This window comes from Pseudorca crassidens, chromosome 5 (genome assembly GCF_039906515.1).
Source record: "Pseudorca crassidens isolate mPseCra1 chromosome 5, mPseCra1.hap1, whole genome shotgun sequence".
NCBI classification, from domain to species: domain Eukaryota; kingdom Metazoa; phylum Chordata; class Mammalia; order Artiodactyla; family Delphinidae; genus Pseudorca; species Pseudorca crassidens.
The window spans coordinates 123471215-123490759 of NC_090300.1; the positions used below are offsets into that span (position 1 = coordinate 123471215).

At 38.3% G+C, this 19545-nt stretch overlaps 1 long non-coding RNA gene across 1 annotated transcript in view; it reads left to right on the forward strand.

Annotated features, from left to right (window-relative positions):
• The window catches only part of LOC137225338 (uncharacterized), a 79669-nt gene that overhangs the window by 39117 nt on the left and 21007 nt on the right, over positions 1-19545 (forward strand). The window contains exon 2 of the long non-coding RNA XR_010943802.1: positions 16788-16899. This is a non-coding gene — a long non-coding RNA (uncharacterized lncRNA). The remainder of the gene's footprint in view (positions 1-16787; positions 16900-19545) is intronic.

Consider the following 19545-nt stretch of genomic DNA (forward strand, 5'->3'; position numbering starts at 1 on the left):
ATTTCTAGAGCTCTCTGTCCTTTCTCTTTCCAAAGAAATGTTAGACAGGAAAATGTGTGTGTGTGTACGCAGGTGTGTGCAGGGTGGGGGTAGGGAATTGTGTGTATATATTTACATGTGTAATAAGATATTCCCACATAAATATTCCATTGTTACCAAAAAAGAAAAAGTTGTGGTAGATATTAACAAAATTGCTCTCCATAGGCTGTGTACTGATTTACATACCCATCAGTGATATTTGAGTCTGTTTCCCATTATCCTTGCCAACACCATATTTTATTCATTCTTTTACCTTTGCCAATTTGATAATTGAAAAATATTTCATTGAAATTTTAGTTTGTGATTCTCCTATGTTGAGTGAGGATGAGCAACTTTTTAAATGTTTAACAGCATATTTCCTTTTCTGTGAATTGTTGGCCATCTCCTTTGCCTATTTTGATAGTGTGATTTATAAGATATATATGTATCTTATTAAACATATCATATGTGTGTATGTATATATATATATATCTGTAACGGTCCCGTTTTTTCACACAGAGCTAAAACTCTTGGAACTTCCTAAGTAATGAGAGTGATTAAAAAGTATCTTTTGTTTTGTTAATGAGATGACTTTTAGTCCACACCTAAGGATGGGAGCTGGTTGCCAGGAGAATCAACCATGTGATTAGAGGGTTAGGGCTTTCAGTCCTATCCCCTGACCTCCAGAGAAGAGAGAAGAGTGGGGTGGAGGTTGGATTAATCATCAAAGATCAATGATTTAATCATGCCTAAGTAATTCAGCCTCCATAAAACTCCAAAAGGAGGGGGTCTGTAGAACTTCCAGGTTGGTAAAACAGAACTCTTCCATGTGCCACCATGCTGGACCCCAAACTCCATGAAGATAGAAGCTTCTTTGTTCAGGACATTGCCCTATGTATCTCTTCACCTGGCTATTGATTGTATCCTTTAATATACTTTGTAGTAAACTGGTAATCTAGTGAACAAATAGGTTTCCTGAGTTCTGTAAACTCCTCTAGCAAATTAATCAAACCTAAGGGTAGAGTTGTGGGAACCTCCAATTTATAGCCAGTAGGTCAGTAGCACAGGTAATAACTTGAACTTATGATTGGTATCTGAAGTAGAGGGCATCCTTGTGGCACTGAACCTTTAATCTGTGGAATCTGATGCTACCTCCAGGTAGATAGTGTCAGAATTGAGTTGAATCTGTAGAAGAACACACAACTTGTGTCAGAGAATTGTTTGGTAGTGTGGGGACCGCCACCCCTGCACCATGGTGTAACTGGGTACAGACCCTTACCTGTTTTCCTGTTATTTTGTTGCACAATCTTTATATAATAAGGAAAATAGACCTCTACTGAAATACGAGTTGCAATATATATTTTTTTAGTTTATTAAGTTGCCATTTTGGTTTTGGTGTTTGTCAGGCAGAACAATTTTATTCACATGGGTTTAGTTTATTAATCTCTCCAATTGCATATTTTATATCGTACCTATACAGTCCCTGTTTTGGGATAATTTAAAAAATTTCTGTACAGCATGATGACTATAGTTAATCATTCTGTATTGCATATTTGAAAGTTGCTAAGAGAATAGATCTTAAAAGTTCTCATCACAAGAAATAAACTTTTGTAACTATGTGTAGTGACAGACGTTAACTAGACTTATTGTGGTGATCATTTAGTAGTACATACAAACATCAAATCATTATGATGAACAGCTGAAATTAATGTAATGTTATATGTCCATTACATCAATTAAACACAAAAAGAAAGAAGTTCACATATTTTTTTGGCAGAAAAGAAATACTTAAAATAGATTTCATTATTATAAAACTTTATTAAGGAGCTTCTCAAAATTCCTCGTAATGTGAATTTTGTAAACAAATGAGAAAACATTTCCTTTGTTTCTTATAGAACTTCAAATTTTTTGGTGTTTATTTTTCTACATAAATCTTTGGTCCATCTGTAATCCTAGTCTTTCTAACCTTTGCACCATCCTGGATCACTTCAGCATTAATGACCTTCTCAACCTCCTACTATCATGGTCCTCGATCTCCTTTACTACAACAGCCGCCTCCCTTCCACCTTTCACCACAACATCCCAGAGCTTCTCATCATCTGTAAGACCCTTCTCCATTTCTGAAAACTTAAAACTCTTACATTCCATCCCTCATCACAATCATCTTTTATTCTTCTAGGTCTTTTGCTCTCTTAATTTGACTATAAATTCATAATAGTTTCATTAAGATCTCTGATTTGTTGACTGAAATAAAAATGCACAATTATATTTGGAATCTAAAAAAAAAAGATACAAATGAACTTATTTACAAAACATAAATAGACCCACAGACATAGAAAACAAACTTATGGCTACCAAAGGGGAAAGGGGCGGGAGGGATAAATTAGGAGGCTGGGATTAACATACACATACTACTATATATAAAATAGATAACCAACAAGGACCGACTGTATAACACAGGGAACCATATGCAATATTTTGTAACTGTATAACATAGGGAACCATATGCAATATTTTGTAATATCCTATAAGAGAAAAGAATCTGAGAAAGAATATATATATCTATCTGAATCACTGTGCTGTACATCTGAAACTAAGACAACATGTAAATCAACTATACTTCAATAATTAATATATATATGTTAAAAATGCAGTGTTAGAGTTGTGAGTTTCAGTTTTATTTGGGGACTTACTGAGGACTATACCAGAAGATGGTTTCTCAGATAACTCTGGAGAACTTCTCCAAAGAGGTAAGGGGGGAGGTCAGCATATATGTGATTTGGGAGAACGAGTACGTGCAATCAAACACACATCTTGGCAGAAGGTCACTGTTAGTCACGAGGAACAGATTGTCTCTGTTAATGATTTTAGTGCTTTTCTAAGTATGGGAAGATGCAAAAATTGGGGTTCATAAAATTTTCTCCTGAAAGTATCTAACTAGCAGAAAGTCTGTTCCGTCAGTGTTCCCAGAGCACAGAGTGCCTCATTCCTGATCTCTGTCCTGAATTCCTCTCAGGTTGTGTTGAAGGTCAGCAACTGCAGTGGCTAGTGACTTAATTCTTGTAGAACCGGGTGGCGAGCAACATTCTTTAGTGGCCGCCTTTATTTTTAAAATTTTTAAATTGTTTTTTGTCATGCTGCATGGCCGGCATGTGGGATCTTAGTTCCCTGACCAGGGATCAAACCCGTGCCCCCTGCAGTGGAAGTGTGGAGTCTTAACCGCTGGACTGCCAGGGAAGTCCCTAGTTGGTGCCTTTAATATTACCCTTTTTTCTTATATTATTTGCCCCTCCTAGGCAGGACCACATAATGACTTTCATAAGCCCTATGCATTTTTGCCTTCATGGGCCCCCCTCCTCCATAAAAAAATGATTTTACATTTATATTTTACAATTGCACTTATATAAAGATAAACATATTAATATATATTAAAACACTTTCTTTGACCTAAAAGTTAATGTTTTCATTAGATTCCAAAATAAATTAAAACAATTTTGTGGGTCCTAGGTTCTGTGCCTAAAGCGTCAGTTGTGTACAAACGTGATTTTTGAAAACTGAGTCTAGTCTTACTAATTTTGTCTTTCTAACTTCCAATTCACTGCTCAATCTACTGGATACTGGATATGGACTGACACCCCTACTACCATATTGAACTATTCTTCTTATGGTTACTAAAGACTTCGTAATTGCCTAATCCAATAGGCACTTTAAAATCTCTATCTCAACCTTTTGGTAATATTTAAAGATATTGATATTACTCCCTTGTTCTTGAGAGTATTCATGGGCTTTTGTTAGTCCTTCTCTACTGGTTTTCTATATGACTTCTTGGCACTATATAGATGGTTGAGTCTTAGGGAATGAAGGTAAAGAATTGGATAGTATATTAGTTTCCTATGGCTTTGTAATACCACACACTTGATGTCTTAAAACAACAGAAATTTATTCTTTCTCAGTTCTGGAGGCCACAAGTTCAAAATCAGTATCACTAGGTTGAAATCAAGGTGTAGGCAGGGCTATGCTCACTCCAGAGGTTCTAAGGGAGAATAGATTTCTCTTTTCTTCTAGCTTCTGATAACTACTGGCATTCCTTGTCTTGTGGCTGCATCACTCCAATCTTTAAGGTCAGCATCTTCAAATCCCTCTGTCTGTCTTCACATTGTCTTCTCCTTTGTGTGTGTGTCAAATCTCCCTCCGCCTCTCTCTTGTAAGGACACCTATGACAAAACCAAACTTGGATCCGCTCACCCATGAGCAGTGAAGCCAATCTACTGACACTGGTTATGGTGAAGGAAATTACAACATTTATTTCAGGGCACCCAGCAAGGAGTCCAGGACAGCTAGTGCTCAAAAAGCCAGAATTCCCCAATGAGTTTCAGGAAGGCACTTTTAAGGCCAGGTGAGGGAGGGGAGTTACAGGGTATGTGATTAGCTTATGCACAATTCTCTGATAGGTTAATCGTGAGGTAACAGGGCAATGTCACAGGGGTTAGCATTATCAATCCTTAGGCTCCAGTAGGCCTGGGGGCTATGTGCTCATGATCATCAAGTAGTTAATGTCTTCCATTTGGTGGGGCTTTCAGCATCTGTAAGATAACTCAGGAAATGTTCATCAGATACTGTTATCCTGGGTCTTCAGAGAGAAGCTAAAGAAGAGGATATAGAGGGAGGGTCTGTCCTGGGAAGGCCCCAAAGTGCCCTGCTCCGTTACACACCTGTGACAGCACTTAGGACTCACCTAGATGATTTAAGACAATCTCCTATCTCAAAATCCTTAATTTAATGACATCAAATTCTTTTCCAAATAAGGTAGCATTTACAGGTTCCAGGGGTGCATAGATATATTTTGTGTTCCCATTTATTAGCCTACCATAGATGGGGAAGAAAGTTTGCCTAGTAATTCAAAACCTTATGGAAAGGACTTCCCTGTTGACGCAGTGGTTAAAAATCCTCCTGCCAATGCAGAGGACGTGGGTTTGAGCCCTGGTCCAGGAAGATCTCACATGCCGTGGAGCAACTAAGCCCGTGAGCCACAACTACTGAGCCTGCACTCTAGAGCCCGCAAGCCACAACTACTGAAGCCCACGCACCTGGAGCCTGTGCTCTGCAACAAGCGAAGCCACCAGGAGAAGCCCGCGCACCGCAACAAAGAGTAGTCCCCGCTCACCGCAACTATAGAGAGAGCCCGTGCATAGCAATGAAGACCCAACACAGCCAAAAATAAATAAATAATAAAATAAAATAAATTAAATTCTTAAAAAAAAACTTATGGAAGGTCATGGATAATTGGCTGAGGTGGGTCTCATAGAAGCAAATAACATGAATTTCAAAAGAGCAATAGAAATTATTGAAGTTTGTTTAAAAAACAAGACCTGGAAACCACAGTGTGGAAGAAGATAAATGTCAACTCTCTGGCAGGTTTAGGACCAATTGAAAGAAGCAACCGTCACCGAATTGGGCTGCAAGGGAAGGAATCAGGTGAAAGGTAAATTAAATTAAATTAAGACAAGAAGGTAGGAGTAGCTTTAGATGAGTACCTACCTTGAAATAACAGTTATGATATAGTGAAGTCTTGTTAGTATGGGGAGAGGGAACTATAAATCAATCTGAAATATAATTTGTTTCAAACCAGTAGTGGTAGTACAAAACGATTAATCATGGTTTCCAAGTTAGTGTCCTAGAATAGATACTGTATAGTTAATGCATAATTAATTAATTATGGCTTTATAGAAAGACTACTAAAATTCCAGACAATAGTGCTTGACTATATACTTATTCAAGAACTTTAATTAAGTGGAATTAATTAAATTAATGATATAATGAACATATTGATCTTTAGAAGGACTTGCAATCTGACTTCCCTAGCTGGAGGACAGTTGTCCCAGGAAACTCATTTAGCACTGACCTATCAAGAAAAACACACTTGCTTGTATAACCAAGTAGTTATTCAGATATACAGCTCCTTAAATCTAATTTACATGTCGTTTTATTTTTCTTTATTTTCTATCTAAAGTTGGTAAGAATTTTAAAAGCAGTCAATTGTTAATAAGAGTAAAATATATTACAAATTATCATGAATTTGCCTTGAAATGCGGGAAAAAGATTTTTACTGTGGACCGTGATAGACTGAAATTAAAAAAGAATAAAGGCAAAAATGCACCATAATTGCTCCTGAGGCAAAGCCTATTGATTACTTCCCCATCATCTCATCAAACAGAGAATGAAGGGAGAAAAATACAAGTTCAAAGGGACAAGCTATTCAGGTATTGGGCAGGAGCTTCAAGTGAAAATTTCTGCCTCATTAAAAACATTTAAAGGAAGCAGCTTGTCTTCATGTAGGAATCATTATTCTCAGTTCGAGTTCATCCTCTGTAGTTTTCATCTCTTCAGAAGGTCACATTCTGTGCAATTTCTAAGCGCTTTTTAAATGGGAGGGATTTATGTTAAGTTGGTTCAGGAGAGGTGGACAATTGTGGAGCCTTTTTAATGGACTACAAAAGACTGTCGAGTAATTAAATAGATTTCTTTTCCCTTAGACTGTTCCATGGGTTTAAAAACACTCCACTGAGCGTGTAAAATCAATTTCCATTACTGGCCTTGACCTCTGCAGTTTTATAAACATGTTTTTTCCCTGGGTTTGGAATGTGGTTCAAAGGCAATAGTAGAAGACTGGAGGATGAGACAGGTCATTGTAATAAAAGTTACTGCTTTTACAGTGAAAATCACCTTTTCACACAGGCATTCATTCAACTGTGTATATTATAATTATATGAATACTTCTCTATGTTTATATTATATATGTATATGTGTATTTATATTGGAGGCAGAATTTTTTTTCTCTACAATAAAAAAAAAAAAAAATTCACTTTGTTTTCACTGCTAAAGGATTTTTTTTCCCTTCCCATTCCAAGAAAGTAGCCAAGCCATTGTGTTCCTTCGCCCCAGGGACCTTGGGTTGCTGAATGGAAAGCCAGATGTTGCCAGAGGCTAGCTTCATTCTTTTTTTTTAGGGGGATGGGGCATGTTTTGGAAAGTTATACTCATTGAGGGGATTATACCCCCTCACACAGAGTGGAAGAGAAGAAAGATAATGGCTTTGGGGGGTTGCTGGGAGTGGAGATAGAACTGACTTCTGGCAGCAATTTCTTGAGACAAGCAGGAGGAAAGAGGTTTGAGTGGTTTTCAAAGGAGGTAGCCCAGCCAGGTCCTGCTTGTTAACTCCCAGTGAGGGGGCTCCTACAGGATGCTAGGGAGGAAGGCCTCTAGGAGTCATGGTCTCAGGAATGGGGATGACAGATACTCTTGTTCAAGCTTATCCATGTGGCCTAGACAATGAGCATACAGTGGGGATCAGAGGGGACCACAGCTTTCCTTTCAATAGTTTAGATTGCAAAAGGCAGTCCCGTCCTCAACCTTTGTATCACCTGGAAATGGGAGTGGAGGAGGGTAGTCCAGTAATGACTGAAATAGAATTTCCTGCCAGTTGATAGCTGCTTTAAGCAGCTCAATTTGATTTAAATAAAATGAAGAAATGTGATATTTCTTACACTCAGAATTATGGTGAAAATTTATTGCCCTTTCTCTTTTCCCCACTTCATCTGTAAAAGGACAATTATTATTATTATTTTTTTTCTGCGGTACGCGGGCCTCTCACTGTTGTGGCCTCTCCCGTTGCGGAGCACAGGCTCCAGACGCGCAGGCTCAGCGGCCATGGCTCATGGGCCCATCCGCTCCGCGGCATGTGGGATCTTCCCGGACTGGGGCACGAACCCTGTCCCCTGCATCGGCAGGCGGACTCTCAACCACTGCGCCACCAGGGAAGACCCCTAAAAGGATCATTATTAAACTCCCCTTGCAGAGTTGTTTTAGCATTAGATGACATGTATAAAGTGACTATATCACATAATAACATGTTCAGTAAATAATTACTAGGAAATATTTATGTGTATCCACACTGTTGCAAGAATGGAATCAGGTGCTAGGTTTTCAAAGAAGTGCAAAACATACTTCCAGTTCTCAAAAACTTTGTTATAATTAGAGATGTAGATAAGCATATAGAACTATTTAGAAGTACTAGATTCATAACTCTAAGCAAGAAATACAGGCAGGTGAGACATGGGAGGGGCCATAGGGAAACTGAAGAATTTGGAGGCAGGCATCATGACATAAAACAGAAAACCTGTGGGAAGCTTAGAAGAGATAGCAACACTGGGGGTGAAAGGAATTTGTGTATGATGCTGTCATTAGAAGATTTCCCCGAGACACAAGTAATCATTTATACAACATTTGGCCTGCAGGCATGGGTTTTTTTCACCTGTAACTTTCCCCCCTCATTAAAAAAAAAAAAAAAAAAAATCAAAGTTATAGGTGCGCAAACTTTAGGAAATAAAATAACCCAACAGGAAAGTGCAAAAAAAACATTTAGTCTCTCTCGTCTATTTCTCTTTTTCCCATGTCAGGGAGGAGGAAATTTTCCCTTCTAACCTTGAATTCTTTTGGCTGCTTTAATAATTAAATTGACACAGGACAGATTAACCAGAAGAAAAAAAAATAATTCATAGGTATGGAGCTTTCATAGAAATAAGACCCCCAGAGCGAAAAAAGCAAGCTGTTTATATATCATTTTTACACAGAGGAAACAATTATTTGTGAAGATTTAACAAAACAAATGGTCTTGTGCTTGGGTAGCAAACTAATGAAGAAGTAACAAAGTTTGTTTATACAACTTTCTTTGTTTTGAATTCCCTAACTCTGGTGATAAGGATGCTTTCTATCCTCCTGGTATATGGAAGATACCTCTACATGGGAGATTTTAAAAATTATTTGTTTGTTTGTTTATTTAGTTATTTATGGCTGTGCTGGGTCTTTGTTGCTGCGGGAGGGCTTTCTCTAGTTGTGGCGAGCGGGGCTACTCTTTGTTGCAGTATGCAGGCTTCTCATTGCGATGGCTTCGCTTGTTGCAGAATACAGGCTCTAGGCGTAGTAGTTGTGGCGTACGAACTTAGTTGCTCCACGGCATGTGGGACCTTGCTGGACCAGGGATCGAACGCATGTCCCCTGCATTGGCAGGAGGATTATTAACCACTGTGCCACCAGGGAAGTCCCACATGGGAGATTTATTTCCCACTTTCAGGGGGAAAAAGGAGGGTCAGAGTTTTTTTTTTTTATATCATTTTTTTCATCAGCTGTTTCTCAAGTAACTTTAATTCAAAATAATTGATATGTCACTTTGGCATATTTGGGGGTGGCTTGCCCTGAGCCCCAACAGTTTCCTCCCCTGAAACGTCCCTGGAAATTTCACATATTAAAAGCTGAGTTGATAGATTGCTCTATTATTTCATTGAATCAGTTTCTTAGTCCTGAGAATAGGTCAGTTTAGTTAAATTCATTTCAGGCGGTGGTGATGCAATTGGGCCCCCAAAGTCAGGCCTACATTGCACAAGCAATCAGGTATTTAATAAAAGGTGTATCTATGGAAATAAAAGAAAAACAGAGGTTAATGATTGGAGTCAACTATAAATCAGTTTCTGAGCCCAGGGAGCAACTAGTCAAGATCATTTCTCAATGTCAGGGTTGAAGCATCTTCTGCAGTTTGAAATGTCTCTGATGATGTTACTGGGTGTTCAGGAAAACTTTCTGAGTAGCCTACACATCAACAGGCATGAAGAAGATTGCTTAAATAAATATAAGCAATTTTGGTGATTTATCTGAAGTTTATATCAAGTCATCCAGCTTCAGTTTGCATGGCTTCAGGAAAAAGGGCACTCTTAGGCAATGATTCCAAGTCAAAAGGATGAGAGGAAAAATTGGAAACCTATTTCAAGAGTTGTAGCCAAATATTGGAGGATACCAGAAGAATTGAAGATTCCGTCCAGTTTATAGGTAGAAAACAAAATCTCGAAGAAAATGAATAAAACTAGAAGCTGATATCTGCAAGTGTGTTTTATAGCTTCTACTGAAACATAATTTTTCTCTTTAAAATCACTTACATTTTTACCAAAGATAGTCTTTAAGACTAATTTGTTTGCAAAATAAGTCTAGATTTAATAAATTTGGCCTGGTTATTTATATGGGTTCAGCAAGAATAGTGATTATTATATAGGATTTTAAAAATCTGTTTTGCTGGAACTTTTCATAAGGAATCTTCAGATTGAACTTTTAATAGCCTCTCAAGGCTAAGAAGCCAAGCCAGACATTTGCCATCAGACATCACCTGCAATACCTATAGGTGTGGCTGAATCCCTCTCTTCTCGAGGTTCCCCAAATATCCTGAGGCTCCTGGGCCTGCCAGGAAGTGATCTTCCTTACACACCTGGTAAGGTTTCTGGGACCCCTATAAGCAAGGTACCAGGCTGATTTTCCAAGGGGCTATATTGGCTCCATAAAGTCTATCTTAGTTCCTCAAAGCTGTCTGGTCATATCTGAATCTATGTATATTCTCAAATATGAAATTCCAGGTAAAGCCTTGGCAATACAACCGATGTTTCCAATTGTGTCCTGTTACAAGGAGAACAGACTCTTTTTTAAAAAACATTTTAAAAATTTTTGGCTGCATTGGGTCTTTGTTGCTGTATGAGGACTTCTCGTTGCAGTAAGTGGGGGCTACTCTTCGTTGCGGTGCGTGGGCTTCTCATTGAGGTGGCTTCTCTTGTTGTGGAGCATTGGCTCTACGTGCGTGGGCTTCTGTAGTTGAGGAGCACAGGCTCTAGGGCACGTGGGCTCAGTAGTTGTGACCTGCGGGCTCTAGAGCGCAGGCTCAGTAGTTGTGGTGCACAGGCTTAGTTGCTCCGTGGCATATGGCATCTTCCTGGACCAGGTATTGAACCCGTGTCCCCTGCATTGGTAGGAGGTTTCTTAACCACTGTGTCACCAGGGAAGTCCAGAGAACAGATTCTTATTGAACTTGTGGAGATAACTGTATTGCCATGAAAATAAGAATAATCATGAGTTTTTGAGTTCTGGAGAGATCAGTCAGGGAGAAAAAAGATAAATGTTTCTATTCTGCTTACAAAGGTATAATTTACCAAATTGCTCTAAGCTGTTAAAAGACAAGAACAAAAATGCTCTAAGTCAAATAAAAGAGAAGTTTTTCTTAAATCTGGAGAAACAAAACATTTTTTTAAAAAAAATTAGCAATGTTTCAAGTGAAAAATATCATAAAACATTATAATCATCTTCCTCAGTTCATTCAGTCCCATGTAATTAATTCTTGTTCATCTTGATCTTTTGTTAGTTTTATCAAGCCATTTGTTGTTTTTCACTAGCGTTCTGTAAATTTTTAGCCAGTTCAGTGGTATGATTTGAAAGTTATATTCAGAAATTATATTCTAGAGTACTTTTTGGATTCCCTTCCATGAACTTCTCTGAAGATGAAACATGTTTTCAGGAAGCTTTTGTAAAAGCAAATGAGTATAACTGTCTAAATGATAAAAGAGTTAAAAATAGCCATGGTTAAAGGTCTTGATGAGAGTCCATTACAGTGCAAGTGACAAGGAAATTTGGTTATTTCTGTGAATAAAACACTGAAGATAATAACTAGAATTATGACTGATAACATTATATCAGGACATCCAAATTTTAGGAATTTCATACAATTTAAAGAAATTTATATTAATAACATTTACTCATTATATATATATGTGTGTGTACATACATATATATATATAAAATGTAACCTAAGAAGGTTTATCATCACTTATTTGACAATGCTTCCTATGTAATTTAACATACCAAATGAACCTAATTAGTTTAACCTCTCTTTTATAAGGAGAGAGAACAAATCTTTTCAGGTGTTCCAGGGGCTTCTGGAAGACCCCAAAGTTACTTCCAGGTCAGTAAGACTTTATTTAGAATTTGATTTGGGGAAGTTTGTCAGAGATATCAGAAGGTTTTAAAACACTTGGTCAAATTGGCCCATAGGTTACTGTGAAATAATACTTAGTTATCATTTAACCAAAGTGACAAAGACTTCATGGGCCAATACAGAAAGTTAAATAGTTGTAAAAAGCCTTATGTTTTTTAATATTGAAAAGACTCAGTTTACTTAAGTAATCAAAGAACTAATGAAGATAGCAAACACAGGAAATTATTTTGCATAAAACACAAAATCCTTATTTTGTTTGTTGTTTTTGTTTTTGTTTTAAGGCAGATTACTTTAAAAGGTAAAGAAAACCTTTATCAATCTCTTATCAGGAGCAGACCAATAATCCAGTCAAACTTTGTCCTTCTAGCAGATTAAAGAAAATTAAGTTCCAGTTTTCCATATGTACCCTATTGATATTAAAGCTTACTTTTAAAACCCTTATAACAAATTTATTAAATCTTATACAGTTTGATCACACATAGAATTCCTTTCAAGCCAATAAGCCTTTTCTGGCTTAACCAAAGACGCAAGAGGCCTCTCACAGAGAGTATGCAGCCCTTCTAAGATCCAGAAATTTCACTCTCAGTTAGTTGAAGAAAGTGAAAGCCTTTTGTGGATACAGGTGGTAAGAATGGTGTAGTGAAAATGGTGTCTCTGGTCTCCCTTGAGAATATGAGACAACTCCAGTTACAAACTTGCTAATCTGTGACACTCGAATGGGATTTTTTTCAGCGCTAACAAACAATGAAGGTTGAGACATCCAAGGCCCCTTATGACAAATTCCCCAGAGAACTGGCATCACTGGACAAAGAGAGTGCTGTTTGTGACTTTGTGTCTTAGAACCCTAGTCTATTTAATTAGTCACCAAGGTGCACCCCAATAAGTGCACCCTCTGGATGGCAGAGACCAAAGAGAATATCCTCATTGGTCAAAAGGCCAAGCTCTCAGGACACAGAACAAGCTGGAAGGAAAAACCTCATCTGGTTTCTACATAGGGCACTCACAGGAAAGTTTGTCTAAACAGAATTCCATCTGGTGAGAGTGGTGTACTTGGGTCTGTGAAGCTGACTGGAACAGCAGCCTTATAGGGGGTATTCTTGCATTCTGTCCTATGGTTTTTCCTCCTTATGAAAAATGACACAGAAGACAAACACAAAGAAAATAGTGATCATCTCTGGGAGGAAAAGGATCAGTACTCATTACCAAATTTACCAGAGTTTCTGTGTCCAAGAAACAAGTTCCACAAATATTTTCTCTTGTTAATCTAAATTTTAAAAGAGAGAAGAAGAGTTCTTAGCACTTTCCCTTCCATTGCATTCTGCAGGCAGAGATCCAGGAAGCTGATGAGGTAAGAACTCTTACCTTCTGCCAGCTTTTGTCAGAGGTTCAAGGAGCTCTCAGCTGCGGTAGCTCAAAGTGAGTGCGTGACTGGGGGTTGGGGAGTGGGTTCAGCCAGTATCCTATTGACTACACCAACTGTTGAGGAGGGTGAAAAATTTCCCCTACCCTTCCTGAGTTCTTTTGGCTGCTCTAATAATTAAATGGACACAAGAGAAAAAAATTTAATTTGCTTGAACAGAGGTCTTATATAACTAGGAGCCCTGAAGTGACCAAAGCAGACTATTTATATATCATTTTTAGACAAAGAAACAATTGTGAAGATTTAACAAAACAAAACAGCTTGTACTTAGGGTAGCAAACTAATAAAACAGTTACAGAGTTTACTTATACAGCTTTCTTAGCCTTGAATTCCCTATCTCTGGCAACAAAGATGCTTTCTATCCTACTGGTATAGGGAGGATACCTTCACATAGGAGATTTATTTCTCACTTTCAGTGGGTCAGTCAGAGGGGAGTCAGAGTGGTTTTTTATGTCATTTTTACACCAGTTGTTTCTCAAGCAACTTTAATTCAAAATAATCAACGTGCCACTTTAGCAAGTTTTTTTTTTTTATGTACAGCCTGTAATCCTTTTTTTTTTTTAAGAAGATGTTAGGGGTAGGAGTTTATTAATTAATTTATTTTTGCTGTGTTGGGTCTTCGTTTCTGTGCGAGGGCTTTCTCTAGTTGCGGCAAGCGGAGGCCACTCTTCATCGCGGTGCACGGGCCTCTCACAGGCTCCAGATGCGCAGGCTCAGTAGTTGTGGCTCATGGGCCTAGTTGCTCCGCGGCGTGTGGGATCTTCCCAGACCAGGGCTCAAACCCGTGTCCCCTGCATTAGCAGGCAGATTCTCAACCACTGTGCCACCAGGGAAGCAACCCTCCCTGATCCCCAACACCCAGAAGCAACCACTTTCAACTCTTTGTTTTTTCCTTAGCTTTATGATCTTTATCCTAAATTTTATGCTAATTTCTCCGTTCTGGATTTTTTCAGTCATTATCTATTAATATTAACATATCCCATTTTGGAAGATGATAATTTTTCTTTAGTCCTCATACTTTCACCCCACCCCAACACATGCATTCTTTTTTGCTCCCCATCTGTCTAGTGTAGTTATTTCTTAATTTGAGTCAGAGCAAAATTATTGCATTATTATGATGATGTAAATGCTATTCACAACTATGCCTTATGGAATACAATGATTTCTCCCACGATTATTAGCATGATTATTTTTTCCCATTCACAACTGTGTTTTCTCTGGATTAAAAAATTGTCCTTTAACTTAAAAAAATAAGTTTTCTATGCATTCTTAATTGAAACTTTCTGCCAATCGCTTAAATCTGTTGATGTGTTCAGGTATTCTGACATTGCATATCCCTGAAGCACTCCTTCCTGTAGCAGGCTAGCCTGTCCTAATCTGGAAAGGCTGTTCTTAGAGCCCTCACACAGCTGTAATTGTGGCATTGTTTGTAACCAGGGTTCTGCGATTCCCTCCATATCTCTCCCCTGTAAGGTGTCCATCTCCAGGGTCTTATGGCTTCCTTCCTTTTCTTTGTTTTGGTTTATTCACTGACTTTAGTGAAGCACAGCTTCTAAGTGGCTGAGAGAGGGTGCAGGTGATGTAAAATTTTTGATACCCTGAATATTTGAAAATGTCCTTATTCTTCCCTCATGCTTAATTGATAGGTTGGCTGGATACAGACATCTATGTTGAGAAATATTTTCCTTCAGAATTTTTTATGGCATTGCTCTTATACTTCTAGTGTACTGTTGAAAAAATGTGAAACTATTCAGGGTCTCAATATTTTTAAGTGACCATCCCCCTGCCTCCAGCCCAAGCTTGCCTCTGTCCCAGTGTTTTAAGATTTCATGATGATGTGACTTTGGTGTGGTTTATTTTCAGCCATTGCCTGGGTTTTCTGGATTTTCTTTCAGTCTGGGTACTTAGGTCATTCCATTCTGGAAAATTCACTTGAAATGTTTCTTAGATAATGTTCTCCCCTCATTTTCTCTGTTCTGCTTCTTGGGAACTCCTTTAAATAAAAGGAGTTGAACTTATGAACTTGTTCTCTAATTTTCTGATTATTTTCTCTCTTTTCCATTCTGCTTTCTGAGCAATTTTTCCAGTTTTATCTTCTAACACTTTTATTAAGTTTTTCAATTATGTCATTGTATTTTTAAAATTTCGAATATCTTATATTTTGATGTATTGATTTTATTTTTTTTACAACAAGCTACACTTGTTTCAGAGAAACTATTTTTTCTTACCTCCACGAAGATATCAGTGATAATATGCTTTTTCTCTGAGTATGTTCTATGGTTCTTCCAGTTTGCTTAAATTGTAACTCAGTTCTCTTTTTTTTGTGTTAAAAGATGTCTTAGACATCTGGTGATCCTTCATGTTTGCATATATTTGAGAGTGTGGCACACAGTGTGTGAGAGTGGAGACTGTTGACTCTGCTGTCGAAAGATCTGTGTAGACCAGTGCTATCTAATATAACTTTATGCAATGAGCTCCCCCAACTTTCAAATTTTGATGCTGTCATGTTTTTCCTCATTCATTGTCCTTGTGATCTGATGTCTTGAAAAAATTTTTTTTACCATGCTTTAATGGGTTTTCAGAAAAGTATAAAAACCAAATGAATATGTTCAGTCAGTCTTTATTCCACATGTTGTCTGTCTGCACTGTACAATACCATAAGCAATAGCCATACATGTCTGTTGATCACTTGAAATGTGGCTAGTGCAACTAAGGAAATGATGCTTTAATTTAATTAATCTAAGTTTTAATGTAAATCACTACAAGCGGCTAGTGGCTACTATATTGGACAATGCAGGTCTAGGCTTTCCCTTTTTTCTTTAGTGAGTTGGGTTGGATTCATTAAAGAAAGAGTTTTGAACTCCTTTCTGGAAGGCTTAGACCTGATTGCTAGCATTCTGAGAGCCAGGTAAAGAAAGAGGAGTAGGGGCAAGGATGAGTTTTTGTTTCCAAAATGCCAACATTCACATATTTTTAAAAAATATTTATTTATTTAATTAATTTTGGGGGCTGCGTCAGGTCTTAGTTGTGGTATGAGGGATCTTTCATTGTGGTGTGGGCTCTTTGTTGCAGCATGCAGGTTTTCTCTCTCTAGTTATGGCACACAGGCTCCAGGACACATGGGCTCTATAGTTGTGGTGCATGGGGTCCAGAGTGCGTGGGCTCTGTAGTTTGTGGTACACAGGCTCTCTCGCTGAGGCGCACGAGCTCAGCAGTTGTGGTGCGTGGGCTTAGTTGCCCTGTGGCATGTGGGATCTTAGTTCCCCTACCAGGGATTGAATCCCCGTCCCCTGCATTGGAAGGCAGATTCTTTACTACTGGACAACCAGGGAAGTCTCTGCATATTTAAAATTTTCTGTTTAGTATTGCAGTCCCTCAGCTCTCCTAGAGCCCTCTGTTTTAGCTTTTCCAAAAAATAAACTTCTGGGATTTTTTGGGGGGGTAAATATGGGAGTTGAGGCTCTAACTGCTTCTTATCTTTTGCTCTAGCTTCAACCCTACTTCCAGAGCCGCCCAGTGCCACAAATTCCCAAGACTTGCGTGTAATCAGTGCTTCTCAGCTTTTATACCATCATCTTGGGAACCAGTACTCTTGGATCTGGTACATCAGTTACCTTTCATTAATCTTCCCAACTTTCAAATTTTTGTTTGTTTTGTTGTTGTTGTTTGGTTGGTTTTTTTGGGCTGCGCCGCATGGCTTGTGAGATCTCAGTTCCCCAACCAGGGATTGAACCCGGGCCATGGCAGTGAAAACCCAGAATCCTAACCACGAGGCCACCAGGGATCTCCTCTAACTTTCAAATTTTGATGTCGTCATGTTTTTCCTCATTCATTGTCCTTGTGATTTGATGTCTGGAAAAAAAATTCTTTACCATGTTTTAATGGGGTTTCAGAAAATTATAAAAAACAAATGAATATGTCCAGTTAGTCATCTTTACTCCACAGTTGGTTTATTTTATATATGGGTTGTCTTGGTCTGTTCAGGCTGCTATAACAAAAATACCATAGACTGAGTGGCTTAAACCACCAACATTTATTTCTCACAATTATGGAGGCGGGGAAGTCCAAGATCAAAGTGCTGGCAGATTTGGTGTTTGGTGAGGACACTAATCCCATTTATGAGAGCTCCATCCTCATGACTTAACTGCTTCTCAAAGGCCCCTCCTCCCATACCATCACATTGGGGGTTAGGATTTCAACATATGAATTTGGGGGAGGCACATTCAGTTCATACCATGGGTCTATATTTATTATCTTTCCAGTGTAATCACTAAACTAGTCTTTAAGTTGATCTTTTTAAAATGATTTTTTACAGTGCCATCCAACTGTTATAATTTAGAATTCCTACCTCAAGGAATGATTTCAAATGTGTGTAAATTTTTGCCTCCTTTTTTTTAAAACCAACTCCATCAGCTGACTTCAATGAGCATTTTAAACTTCCACTATTAAGACTGCATCAGGATAATTGAATAGGTTTCCCATAACAGGAGAGACTTTGTATAGGCTGAAATAGAAGGCAACTCCTTTTATTTCTGTGGAATAATTTTTGGAGAAAATGTCATTTATATTAAGTTCATATTGTATTTAGGGAAATCTATACACAGTATTAAGCATGGGTGTAACTTAAACATGTAATCAATGCTGTTGTGTTTTCTCTCCTCTTCTCCCACTAGGGGAGTGACCAATCATAAAGATTGGATTTTTCCTGGGGGTGCCAATTCAAACTACTATGACTTACAGAAAATAAAGTGCCGTTCATTGTCCATCTATGTTTATGAAATTGGGCGTACATCCACTTTAAAGAAATATATGACAAGGGAGATCAGCAGAGTCATGGGTAAAACAAGCCATTTAATTTTATAAAGTAATACATTTTAAACCTGTATTTCAGTTTGGACTTTTTATGGAGTTAGATGACTTATTTCTGCTCCTGATTTCCTAACTATAAGCTGACTTTTCTTGAAGAATAAAGGTGGTTTCTCGTCTCCTAACCACCACAGGTGAACTCAGTCAAGGTCCATGCTTAGGACTTCCAAAGGGCTCCAATGCTCTTCAAGAATGCTACCTTGGGGAATAAGCAGCCACAGCTGGCTTTTCCTCGCCTGTCCTTGAGCGCTAAAATGAGCCTCTTCTCAATGGATCACTCTTCTGTTTTTGTTAAATCTACAGTTTCACCTCTGTGTTAATCTTAGTGGTTGGCAAAGCCCACTTGGGTTTGTTTTTCTGTTCAGGTGGTTGAAGTTATTGTTCTACCTGAGGTGTTCTTCCTTTTCCCTGACTTCCTACTTTGCAAGAATTTGCACTACACCATTTGCAGACAGTCCCTAACTTGGGATGATTTCAACTTATGATTTTTTGACTTTAAGGTAGTGTGAAAGCTATACTTGTTCAGTATAAACTACACTTCAAATTTTGAATTCTGATCTTTTCCTGGGCTAGCAATAAGCAGCACAATACTCTCTCATGATGCTGGGCAGCTGCAGCGAGCCTCAGCTCCCAGTCAGCCACGTGATCACAAGGGTAAACAACTGATACACAGAGAACAACTTAGGAACCATACAACCATTCTGCTTTTTACTTTCAGTACAGTATTCAATAAATCACATGAGATACTCAACACTGCATTATAAAATAGGTTTTGTGTTAGATGATTTTTCCCAACTGTTGGCTAATATAAGTGTTCTGAAGACGTGTAAATTAGGCTAAGCTAAGCTCTGATGTTCAGTAGCTTAGGTGTATTAAATGAATTTTTGACTTAATGATATTTTCAATTTATGAAGGGTTTATTGGGACTTAGCCCCATCATAAGTTGAGGAAGATCTGTAGTGTCTAATTCTACAGTGTTGTTTTACTGCTGCTTCTAAGATAGCCCTTACACTCCTTCTGGCCCTACTGTCCTCCCCATCTAACTAGCCTGTGATGGTTCAAAAGACAAAAGTCATTCCTGGTGTGTCTTTGTATCCTCCACAGTGCTACACACGTAGCAGCACTCAGATTAGGCCTTCTCAGCAGGAGAGACAGAACTGTGACATGTGCTGCCAGTTACCTTGTACATCCTCTGTTCCAAGTACAGTGTAGGCACGTTACATATTATTTCTCATCCTTACACAGATCCTGCAAAGGAACTGATAATTTTACCTCATTTCTCAGTTGACTCCGACACTCAGAAAAGGTAAGTAACATGTATAGCTAGTAAGCATCAGAGTTAGGGTTTGAACCCAGGTTGAAGCCAGGATTTGAACCCATG